Below are 10,252 nucleotides of genomic sequence, written 5' to 3'. Positions count from 1 at the left end.
AACAAGATTCCTTTCAAAGTTTTTTCATTAACATACCGATTGCTGTGGATTCACTTGGATTCAATCTTGGCCCTCCAGCACTTCAGAGTGGCACATGCACTTGAATTCACGCTTGAACTTCCTTTGTTCCAGAATCCAGTTCCATCCAATGTTGTTTTCTTCCAAGTACATCCATCCAAGGCAGTTTTTTGACTAAATTGTAGCAGCAATTCCTATTTTACTACCACTGGCGGCTGAGTTGGATTTAGTTCTGACGCGTGTAGAAAAGATGAGAAGTAGAGGTGAGTCCAGTTGGTCCCTTTGACCGTTTATTGTAGAATGGTGGATAACAAGTTGTTGCAAATAAAATAAAGATTTTAAACTAAAAGGTCTTTCGTAAAGCACAGTTCTCCTTCGTTAACGTCCTGGCACACGGTCAAAAAACTGTTGCCTTCCTCAGCCACGCCCAGATGCTGTGGCTCCTGGCTTTTAAGGCCTTTCCCCCTTGGGCTCCACCTTCAGCCTCTCAGGTGTGTTCAGGTGTCCTCTAGGTGGGGCAAATACCTACGGCCATAGTGTCACTCATACAAACACACACACACTTGCACATACTAATAAGGAGATAATATATGAATCAACATAAAGGTACATTTGGCTCCTACAACATCCAAGCAAGTACAGTAGTTGTTTTGCCAAAATAACACATTTAATAGGTTTATGGTATGGCTAATGAAACCTTGCAATTTCCATTATTGTTGGTCAGCTGTTGGCGCGTGTGCGCACCTGGAAGAAAGTGTCCCTCATTTGGGGTTTAGGTAGTTGGCAACCCTAGGTGCAAGCTAAATTGAGATTTTACTGTTAAACATTATGCATTTTACCAGTAGGCCTAACTAGCCTATGTTCAGTATAGCTCTAGCAGATAGTGAAAGACATCTAGGTACGTATGTGTATCTGTTTAGTGCGTGTATTTATGTTTAGTATCTATATTGCATATTGTGCAATATGTTTATCTAGTAGGTCTACTATTATTTGTCTTTCATAGGTATATCGTTTGTTAAGTTCTTATTGTTAAGTTATGTTATGTTATATCACGTGGAGTACCTACAGTACCTTGCGTAAGTATTCACCCCCTTGGATGTTTTACCCTTTTATGGCTTTTATAAATCAGTCATGGTCAATATAAGTTGGCTTTTTGGACAAAAAAATTCACAAAATAGCTCTCTTTAATGTCAAAGTGAAAATATATTTCTACACAGTTATTTAAATTAAATACAAATATGTAATGAAAATAAGTGATTGCATAAGTATTCACCCCCTTTATCACCCCCTTTATATAGACTGACCTAATTCAACAGAGGTCCAGCCAATTGGTGCTAGAAGTCTCACAATTTGTGATATGGGGATCAGTGTCCAGTAAATGTGTCTCAAGTGATTGTAGTATAACGACACCTGTGTCTGGAAGGTCTATTCACTGGTCAGTATTCAGTAATCAGTATTCCTGGCTACTGTTACAACATGAAGACCACAGATCACCCTAAGAAACTCAGAGAAAAGGTTATTGAAAAGTACAGGTCAGGGGAAGGATACAAAAAAATGTCCAAGGCACTTAACATCCCCTGGAATTCTGTTAAAGACATATGCATGTCCATGTTCCTTTATTCACGCTGTTATAGGGGGAAAACCTACTTGAGGTGACCATGATGGAGGAAGAGCTTGTCTTTCATAAAAAGAAGAAGAACAAGAGCAAGAAGCAACTTTTAGAGGCGATGCCAGAGACAACCACTACGGAAGTCGACTCTCATAACAAAACATAAACACAAAAAGAAGAAAACAAAGAGTGAGAAAGATGACTGTAGACCCGTCAAGGGCCAGTGTGACACAAGAGAAGGGCAAAACAAAAAGAAAAGAAAACGCAATGCAGAGAACGTAAGGGTGACACAAGAGGGTGCAGATGATGCTGCTGCTCTGGAGAGAGAGGTGAAGAAAAAGAAGAAGAAAAGGAGAATTGAAGAGCCAGACCGTCCTGTAGCGAAGGTCAGAAAGACACCCACACAGCCTGCTGCAGACACACACTCTCCCACAGACGCTCAGCTTCACCCAGATGTGCTGGACATTGACGATGCCATCAGGAAGGAGATCAAAGAGTTCTTGCCTCAATACAAGTTTACCAACATTGAGGATGTGAAGAATATCGTCAGATATGACCTACCACGCTACAGAATGTACAAGAAGCAAGGTGAGTAAGCAAGTTGATTTTAGCCATTGGGAGTATCCAAAGCCAGCAGTGCACTGTAAAACAGGGTGAATAAGTTTGCATTTTCAGAGGGGAGGAGTTTATCTTCATTCAGGCCATAGGGAATATGTGAGGCCTGCAGCAGTGTTATGTATATATTGCCCAGGACCTTTTCTCATGATTCTGGTATGGTTTGTTATGACATTCTGAGTTAAACATCATTTAGATTTTTGTGTTTGAGAAGTTGAAGGACCACTGACCACTTGAGGGATAAATTCAGTCATGTGATCCAGGGTTTTTGTTTTTATCGCTCCTCCTCCGCCCCCACCATGCCACAGGGATCCCTCTGCGAACTGGGTGGTTCAGCACGTCCGAGAACGAGCGGCTGAATCGGAATATGAAGGACTTTCTGGCCCTTTCTGGTATTGACAGCGAGTTAAAGCTTTTCAGACCCACTCGCTTCCCAGATGAGAAAGAAACCATCCAAAGGCTGAAGATGAAGTTCAACTTCCTCAGGTGTTTATGTGAGTATAGATATCAGATGTCATGTCATGTATGAGTATGAGACATGTGAGTGAGTGACACAGGCTGAGTTTTGTTCTGTGAGTGTGCCCACTGCTGTCATACCTACATACTTTTTTTTTGAGATGATACTTGTCAAATTGTATCAAGTGACTGGAAGTTAGAGATGTACATCAGTGCAGCCTGCAGTGCAGCAGTGAATTGTGTCCTGTTCCTGAACAGGCGCCGGGATTCCTCGTTCCTGGAACTCTATTCTTAACAGAGCCAGGAGGATGTGCAACAGCGAAAATTACAAGGGGAGGTAAACACAAGTTTCTCAAAAATAGGTTGTCTCTATAAAGAAATGTGCCCAGACAGACATTTTAATAAGGCCTCAGGTGACTAAAAGTTCCCCCACCAGGTGAGCAGCACAGTGGGGTTCAGTGTGTGTGAGTGTGTGTGTGTGTGTGTGTGTCTAGTGATGAAACTGCAGGGTCATGTTGGGGATGTTTTATCAGTGTTATGAAATGTGTGTGTGAGAGCAGCGTCATGTTGGGGGTGTTTCATCAGTTTTATTGACAGAGATAATTTCGAAACACTATTAATGACTTAAGAATATATTTAACTAAGTGCCTTGTGTTAAACTAGGGTTAGGGTTAGGGTTGTCATGTGTTGATGTCAGCAGGGACATGGCTTTTCTGTGTGTGTGTGTAACTTAGATTATAAGGTGCCACTTAGTCTGCATAAAGGATGTTTTGGACCAGATGTGATAAGAAGGGTCTAAACTGACATCTTTACAAGACAGAAAGCAAAGTTAGAAATCCACAGACGTCAAAGACCCACCATGTGGTTATCCCTGCTGACGTACAGTATTCATTTGGTGCCAAAAATCGCTAAACTTCTATCTATATAAACCTCTGTGATGGGTTTAATATTGCTTCTCTCTCGTCTGCTGCAGTCTGGGAGTTAGCCCGTGCTTCTCTCCCACCTGCTGTGACGTGGGTGAGCCCAACAAGCTGCTTGTTGTGATTTAATTAATATACTTTTATGCAACTCCCTGAGGTAGCTTGAGTGAATATTCACCTAACAGTTATGACTCTGTGTGTGTTTGTGAGAGCAGCATCAGTTTGGGGGTGTTTCATTAGTGTTATAACTGTTCCCCCTTTCTGCAGGTTTACAGAAGATGAGGACAAATACTTGAAGGATCTGTATAGGCATGGGTCAAACTGGACGGCCATATCAGACAAGATGGGTCGCAGTTGTTCAGCCGTGCGGAATCACTTTCACGGGATGTGTAAGTGGTCAGATTTACATCAGAACATCCACAGTGTCCGCAATTGTAATCCCAAACATTTTTTTATTCAAACATTTAATTGCTCCTCATGGTCCTCTAGCTGTCCGTTCAGTGTTTGCTCTCAAAATAAATCTGATTTGAAAACAAACTGTGAATTCCAGCCATAAAACATGTCCAGGCAATCACTGCATTACTTCAGGGTTAGGCTGGAAGGGAGGGGTAAAATGTGACTGGCGATCAAGCTTAAATATTAATAACTTTTTGCCAGAATCATGGGCTGGACCTTAAAGCTAATTTTGTGATTGGCCATCTAGACGGACAGTAAGTAAACTGATAGACACAGGGTAGGTAGACATTAAAACTAATGCAGACGACTGAGGTCTGAATACTGACCCAGTCTTGTTTTATGCTTTGTCACTTCCTGTCCCTAAGGTGAGAATCATGGGGCATGGTCCGAGGCAGAGTTTAAGGTCCTCCTGATGTGCGTACACCAGCAGCTGCTTGAGAGGGCTGAGCCTGGAGGAGAAGGCGGTGACAGGACTGCGGTCATCCAGAAGAAGGACTTGCATAAGAAACTGGCCTGGAGGCGTGTGGCCGAGCAGGTCCAGACTCGCAGCTCGTTGAAGTGCAGGGCGAAGTGGTGAGAAAGCTCATGCCACAGCCACATCACGTTGCACACAAAACATGTTCAGTTCAGGTACATTTTCTGTGACAGGCTGAATAATCCATGAGAACATAGACGACACTGGCAAGGAACCCCAGCAAGCAAGCCTCCACGGGCCCCATGCAGGCAGGCTGTGGGCTAGGGCAACGTAGCCCACAGGAGCCCTAACTAGGCCCATACAGAGCCTGCACTAATTTTTAGCTTATTTATTTATTGAATATATTTATATTTTACGGTGGCCGAGAGGTGCAAATCAACATTACAAAATCTGAAACACTTTAACCCATTTAGGCCTAAAACGCCTGGAAAAAATGCCTGTAAAACCTATGGGCGATTTCAGAAACCTCCCCTAAAACCTGAAGTTTTTCAAAAAATTCAGCAATTGGGTCAACGCCTACTACATTACTGATTTCTCAGCCCCTGTAACAGATAGGAACACAATTCAAAAAGTACTTGAGAGCTTACACCTCTGGCTTTCATGGGAATTTGAATTTTCATTTACAAATATTTACAATATTTACATACACCTTCTCAAAAGTAAAACAAAATATGTAAATGTGCAGGATCAGCACAAAACAGTTTTAACTTTTGAGTTGTTTACTTGTTTTATTATGAGCAGAAGGGAATACGATTAACATCTATTTTGTTGTCCGTGTAGCTTTTACATACCAGGGATATTTTATTGTCATTTGGACACTATGGATGGAGAATGGACCTGACAGTGTCAACCTCTGAGTTGTTTACTTATGTATTATGAGCAGCAGGGAATAAGATTTTGATCAACAATTATAACTATTTTGTTGTCCATGTAGTTTTTAAATACCAGTGATATTTTTATGCTCATTTGGATACTATCACTGAGATACAGATTAACTAGTTAAGTGTCAAATATTCCATTCAAATAAAAAACAAAACAAATTTCAAGTAGGCTACATCTTATTTATCAACTGATGAATACTGTATGCTGGGCTGAAATGGAAGGCAACCAAAGCATTCACTATAATAAAGTCAAACGAGGATTCAGTAGCATTAACTGATTATAAACAACATTCTATAGGGACTGATTATTGTTTCGAAATACTAGAATATATAATAATGCAAAGAGATGTCGATATAATTCGCTCGGTCACACTCTTGCTCACTGGAGAAAGTTTGAACAACATAGCAAGCTAGCTTAGTGTTAATATAGCCCTCTATGATACCATATTCCCTTTCATTTACCTCAAGTAAACCTACATTTAAGCAAGTAACAATCGTTAACAACTACAGATAACCATATTCTGTAACTACCAGTACTCACAACTCACTCCTTGCCTAATTTACTTTGAGCTAACTCCTTGGCTATAATCCTGGCTGTCGTGGAGGAGACGTTACTTAGTAAAGCGAGAAAGCCAACGATTTTTTTTTAAAGCTAATAATGGCAAAACATTTGGGGCACTGTCACGTGTCTATTCTGATGCATTTCATTGGCCCAGAGGCCGACAATTTGGGCAAAAACCCCCCCTTATACCGGAAAATGACATACCGTAAATCCTCCAATTGTGGCCGGGGCTTTTATTTACTTAGGCTGCACAGCGCTCCGGCCTTTATTTGGGGCAGGCTTGTATTAGGGGCAGGCCTTTATTTCTTACTTATCTTCTGTTATAGAATTGTATTATTTAAATAATGGGCATAATTGCAGTAAGCTAATCTAATTCATTGCATATGCGTTCAACACTTCCTGCACATCGCGTAGCGCTTTAGGTGCGTTGTGTCAATGTAAAAAATAAACATCGGAGTTATGGTCTCCACTGTCAGTCACGGAGAAAAATATTCCCAAAGCCTTGATTTTAATCATTTTTCTACCCACTCTATTATGCTTATCGCGGACTGAAAAAATGAATTCAACGACCTGGTTTGATATCCAGCCTAACTTTCTTTTTACCTCCACCTGCTATTCGTAGCCTATCGCATTCGTCTCGGGTCAATGTCAAACTTCTTTGCTGCTTTTTCTCCCGAATGTTCTTCAGCAATCAATCAGCATACACCATCTCTTTGAATTTAATATCAAAGTTACGGAAGTCTACAACTGTTTTATGATACCTGATACGTGCATTTAGGCTAAACATTCGCCTAGTAGTCCTACGTGGGGAAATTTCTTTTTTTATTGCAAACAGCCCATGAAATTAGCCAACAATATTACATATTATAATATTAAACATGAGGAGAACATCTTTGAGCCGAAGGACTGATGCTGGTAGGCTACAGTAATAGGCTACTTTATTTTACCCCCGGCTTGTATTCGGGGCCCGGCCTTTATTTGTTCGTATGGACCACGACCCCGGCTACTATCTGAAGCCCGGCTTCTAATTGAATCCCGGCCACAATTGGAGGATTTACGGTAAACGCTTTCCCGTCCTTAAAGGTAGAATGACGCAACAGCGCTCCCGGCTTTAATGGTAGAACAGCGGTAATGCTTTCCCGGCTTAAATGGGTTAACAAAGCTTGAGAACATTTTTAATTGTGGAAAACATTTCTACATATCATAAAACAAAATTACATTACCACAACACATTAACAAGTCCTGAAACCAATTTACATTTCAGAAAACAAATTTACAAGACTTGAAACACTTTTACAAGTCCAGAAACACATTAACAAGTCCTGAAACACATTAACAAATGACATTTACCGGAGAGGGAATGTACTAACTCTGTGATTGATGTGGACATAGACATATAAACGTACATTCATGTCTATGGACGTGGTAGTGATAACGGAAGTGCTCAATTTGAGTTTATGGAGTTCGTGGTGAAAAAGCTAACTGAATGATGCTGGGTTATATCGCAGAAAGGATTTCTCCTCTACAAACATGGTCATAATTAGGGCAACACGACTGGAACTTTGTGGACCTGGACAGCTGTCTGACAACCGCATGATGTGGCAGGTGCTCAAACAAAAGTACAATCTGCGAGTGAAGAGGGATCATGTAATGAATTTGCTCCGGGAGCTCAATCATCGAGGCTGCAAATGCTCTAAAAAAGTGTGTACAGAGACCTCAAGCTGATGTGTACACCATGTAAACATGACGACATATCCACGATTACAGCGAACGAGTGTCCCTCATTAAAATATTGTATGCAATGCTACAGAATATCTGGTCCTTCAGTCTGGTCTGCTCCATTTAAAAACAATATAGACCGACCACACGAAAAACTAAATTTCGTTAATTGGCTCATATGTTTGCCACAAGCCCTTTCGGGACTTGTTAAAATGTTATTTAGTTTTATAATATGTAATTTCCAAAATGTAAATTTGTCTCAAGCTTTGTTAAAGTGTTTCAGATTTTGTAATGTTGGTTTGCACCTCTCGGCCACCGTAAAATATAAATATAAAAATTAGTGCAGGGGCCCGTACAGGCCCTGTGAAGGCATGCTTGCTGGGACAGTTTCCTTAACACGGAGACCATATGCATATCCTGCTTCTGTTTGTCACAGCTTTGACGTGTGTGTGTGTGTGTCTGTGTCTGTGTGTCTATGAGTTTAGTGTGTGTGTGTGTCCTTGCCTTTGTGAGCTAAGATAAACCCTGTTGATGCTGTCTCTGCCTGTGTTGTGTAGGATGAGTTACCTGATGGGTAAAATGAAGACTGGTGGAAAGATCTACGGGAGAAAGAGCATAGAGGGGCACATCCAGCTGATCAAAGAGTATGTTTCAAACTGGTACTCTGGTTACCTCTAAGTACAGCTGATCAAAGCATCGATTTCAAACTGTTACTCTGGTAACGTGTAGATCCAGCTAATCAAAGCATCTTCACGTGTCTCTAACTTCACTCTGTTATCGAAACAGCTGCTTTAAGTCATACTCAAGATTTGATTTTCTATTGAAATACCTCCGTCTGAACATTCAAGAAATCCTGCTTAAGTGAGAGTCTCCTGTGATGACCTTATTTCTGAAGTTAACCCAGTTTCTGTGTGCCCCGACCAGGATCAAAGAAATGGATGTGAAGGAATCTGCAGACATTGTCTGGGAAGACCGCACTCATCTGTTTGGGTAAGGGGCTCATGTAAGCAAGTACATGGGAGACTGACAAGTACAAAGCTTAGGTTCTTGAATGCTGGCTACTTCCTGTGCTGTTAAGGTCATAATCAATATGGGTTGACCTATTGGCCTTAAATATGCGTTTGCATTGAAACTACTCTTAGACTACCTGTTTATGCACAAGAATCGTGTGTCAGTGTGATATTGAGTGAATCGTGTTTAGTTTGATATTTGAGTGACTCATGTGTTAGTATGACATTAAGTGAATTGTGTGTGAGTGTGATGTTTGTATGTTGTTTGTAAGTGTGATGTTGAGTGAATTGTGTGTGAGTGTGATGTTTGTGTATGTTTGTAAGTGTGATGTTGAGTGAATTGTGTGTGAGTGTGATGTTTGGGTATGTTATTTGTAAGTGTGATGTTGAGTGAATTGTGTGTGAGTGTGATGTTTGGGTATGTTGTGTGTAAGAGTGATGTTGAGTAAAAGTTTCCTGTGATTTCTCTATGAAGCAACAGCATACCTGCCTACCTCCAAATGAAATTCATGCAGCTGAAGGTGAACTATGTTCCAGACTCGAACAGAAAGTCTTTCTGTGGTGAGTACTGCCCCCTGCTGGTTCATGTATCGCTCTCGTTCATGTCTAAAACAGTTCTCTGTTTTCTGGTGGAGTATGCAAAAGTGACCTTGGGTTTGAGAAAAGCACTACATCACGAAAACAACAACTTCACTTTTGTTGTCTTCTTCCCTTTTCCTCTGCTTCTCCTCTTCTTCTGTCTTGCTCTTCTTCCTCTGCCGCATTGTCTCTCTGTCTGTCCCCTTCAACCTCCCTCCCTCCCTCTGTCTCTGATGGCAGACATCGTTGATTTCCTGTACGAGAAGACCCTGCCTATGCTGGAGGAGGAGCTGAAGGATTGTGAGGATGATGAAGAATTTTAGGGGGAGGGGGGGGTCACATGTCATTTGCTTGGTCTCAGTGAGACAGACAGAGTACACATCCAAAGTGAGTTGCAGATAAAAAAATTAGGAGTTAATGTCTTACTACAACAGAATCAATATTTCTAGTTCCATCAAAGCTGTAAGGGCTTCTGTGGCTTGACTATTAACAATCAGTACAATAACCAGTGTGCGTAAAATATTAACAATCAGTATAAACACTAAGATATTCATGATAACAAAATATTAAGACTACTGTACTACTACAAAATGATTGACACTATTGATATGAGTTACATTATGGGCACTCTGTTTAAAAAGTATGGGCCTAGGGATGTGTGGGGAGCCTTAGGGGTGACCGAGATAACTATCTACAGTCATGCAACTATCTACAGTCATGCCTGAAGGGGTGACCGAGATAACTATCTACAGTCATGCAACTATCTACAGTCATGCCTGAAGGGGTGACCGAGATAACTATCTAGTCATGAAAGGGTGACCAAGATAACTACAGTGGGGAAAATAAGTATTTGAAACCCTGGTGATTTCACAAGTTTGGCCACTTGCAAAGTAATGTGTGATCTATAATTGTAGTGGTAGGTGTAGTGAGAAACAGAATATCAACAAAAAAA

At 41.0% G+C, this 10,252-nt stretch overlaps 1 pseudogene across 1 annotated transcript; it reads left to right on the top strand.

Moving 5' to 3' along the window:
- The first annotated feature begins 1,626 nt into the window (after positions 1–1,626).
- Positions 1,627–9,623, top strand: LOC308377311 (transcription termination factor 1-like; annotated as a pseudogene). Its single transcript has 9 exons — positions 1,627–2,215; positions 2,551–2,736; positions 2,957–3,035; positions 3,886–4,007; positions 4,440–4,647; positions 8,269–8,355; positions 8,636–8,701; positions 9,197–9,282; positions 9,541–9,623. The product of its transcript is annotated as a transcription termination factor 1-like (transcript).
- Positions 9,624–10,252: the final 629 nt, after the last annotated feature.

Source organism: Sprattus sprattus (genome assembly GCF_963457725.1).
Source record: "Sprattus sprattus genome assembly, chromosome: 16".
Taxonomy (NCBI): Eukaryota; Metazoa; Chordata; class Actinopteri; order Clupeiformes; family Clupeidae; genus Sprattus; species Sprattus sprattus.
Note: the sequence above shows the minus strand (reverse complement) of the source record. Positions and strands in the feature narration are given on the sequence as shown.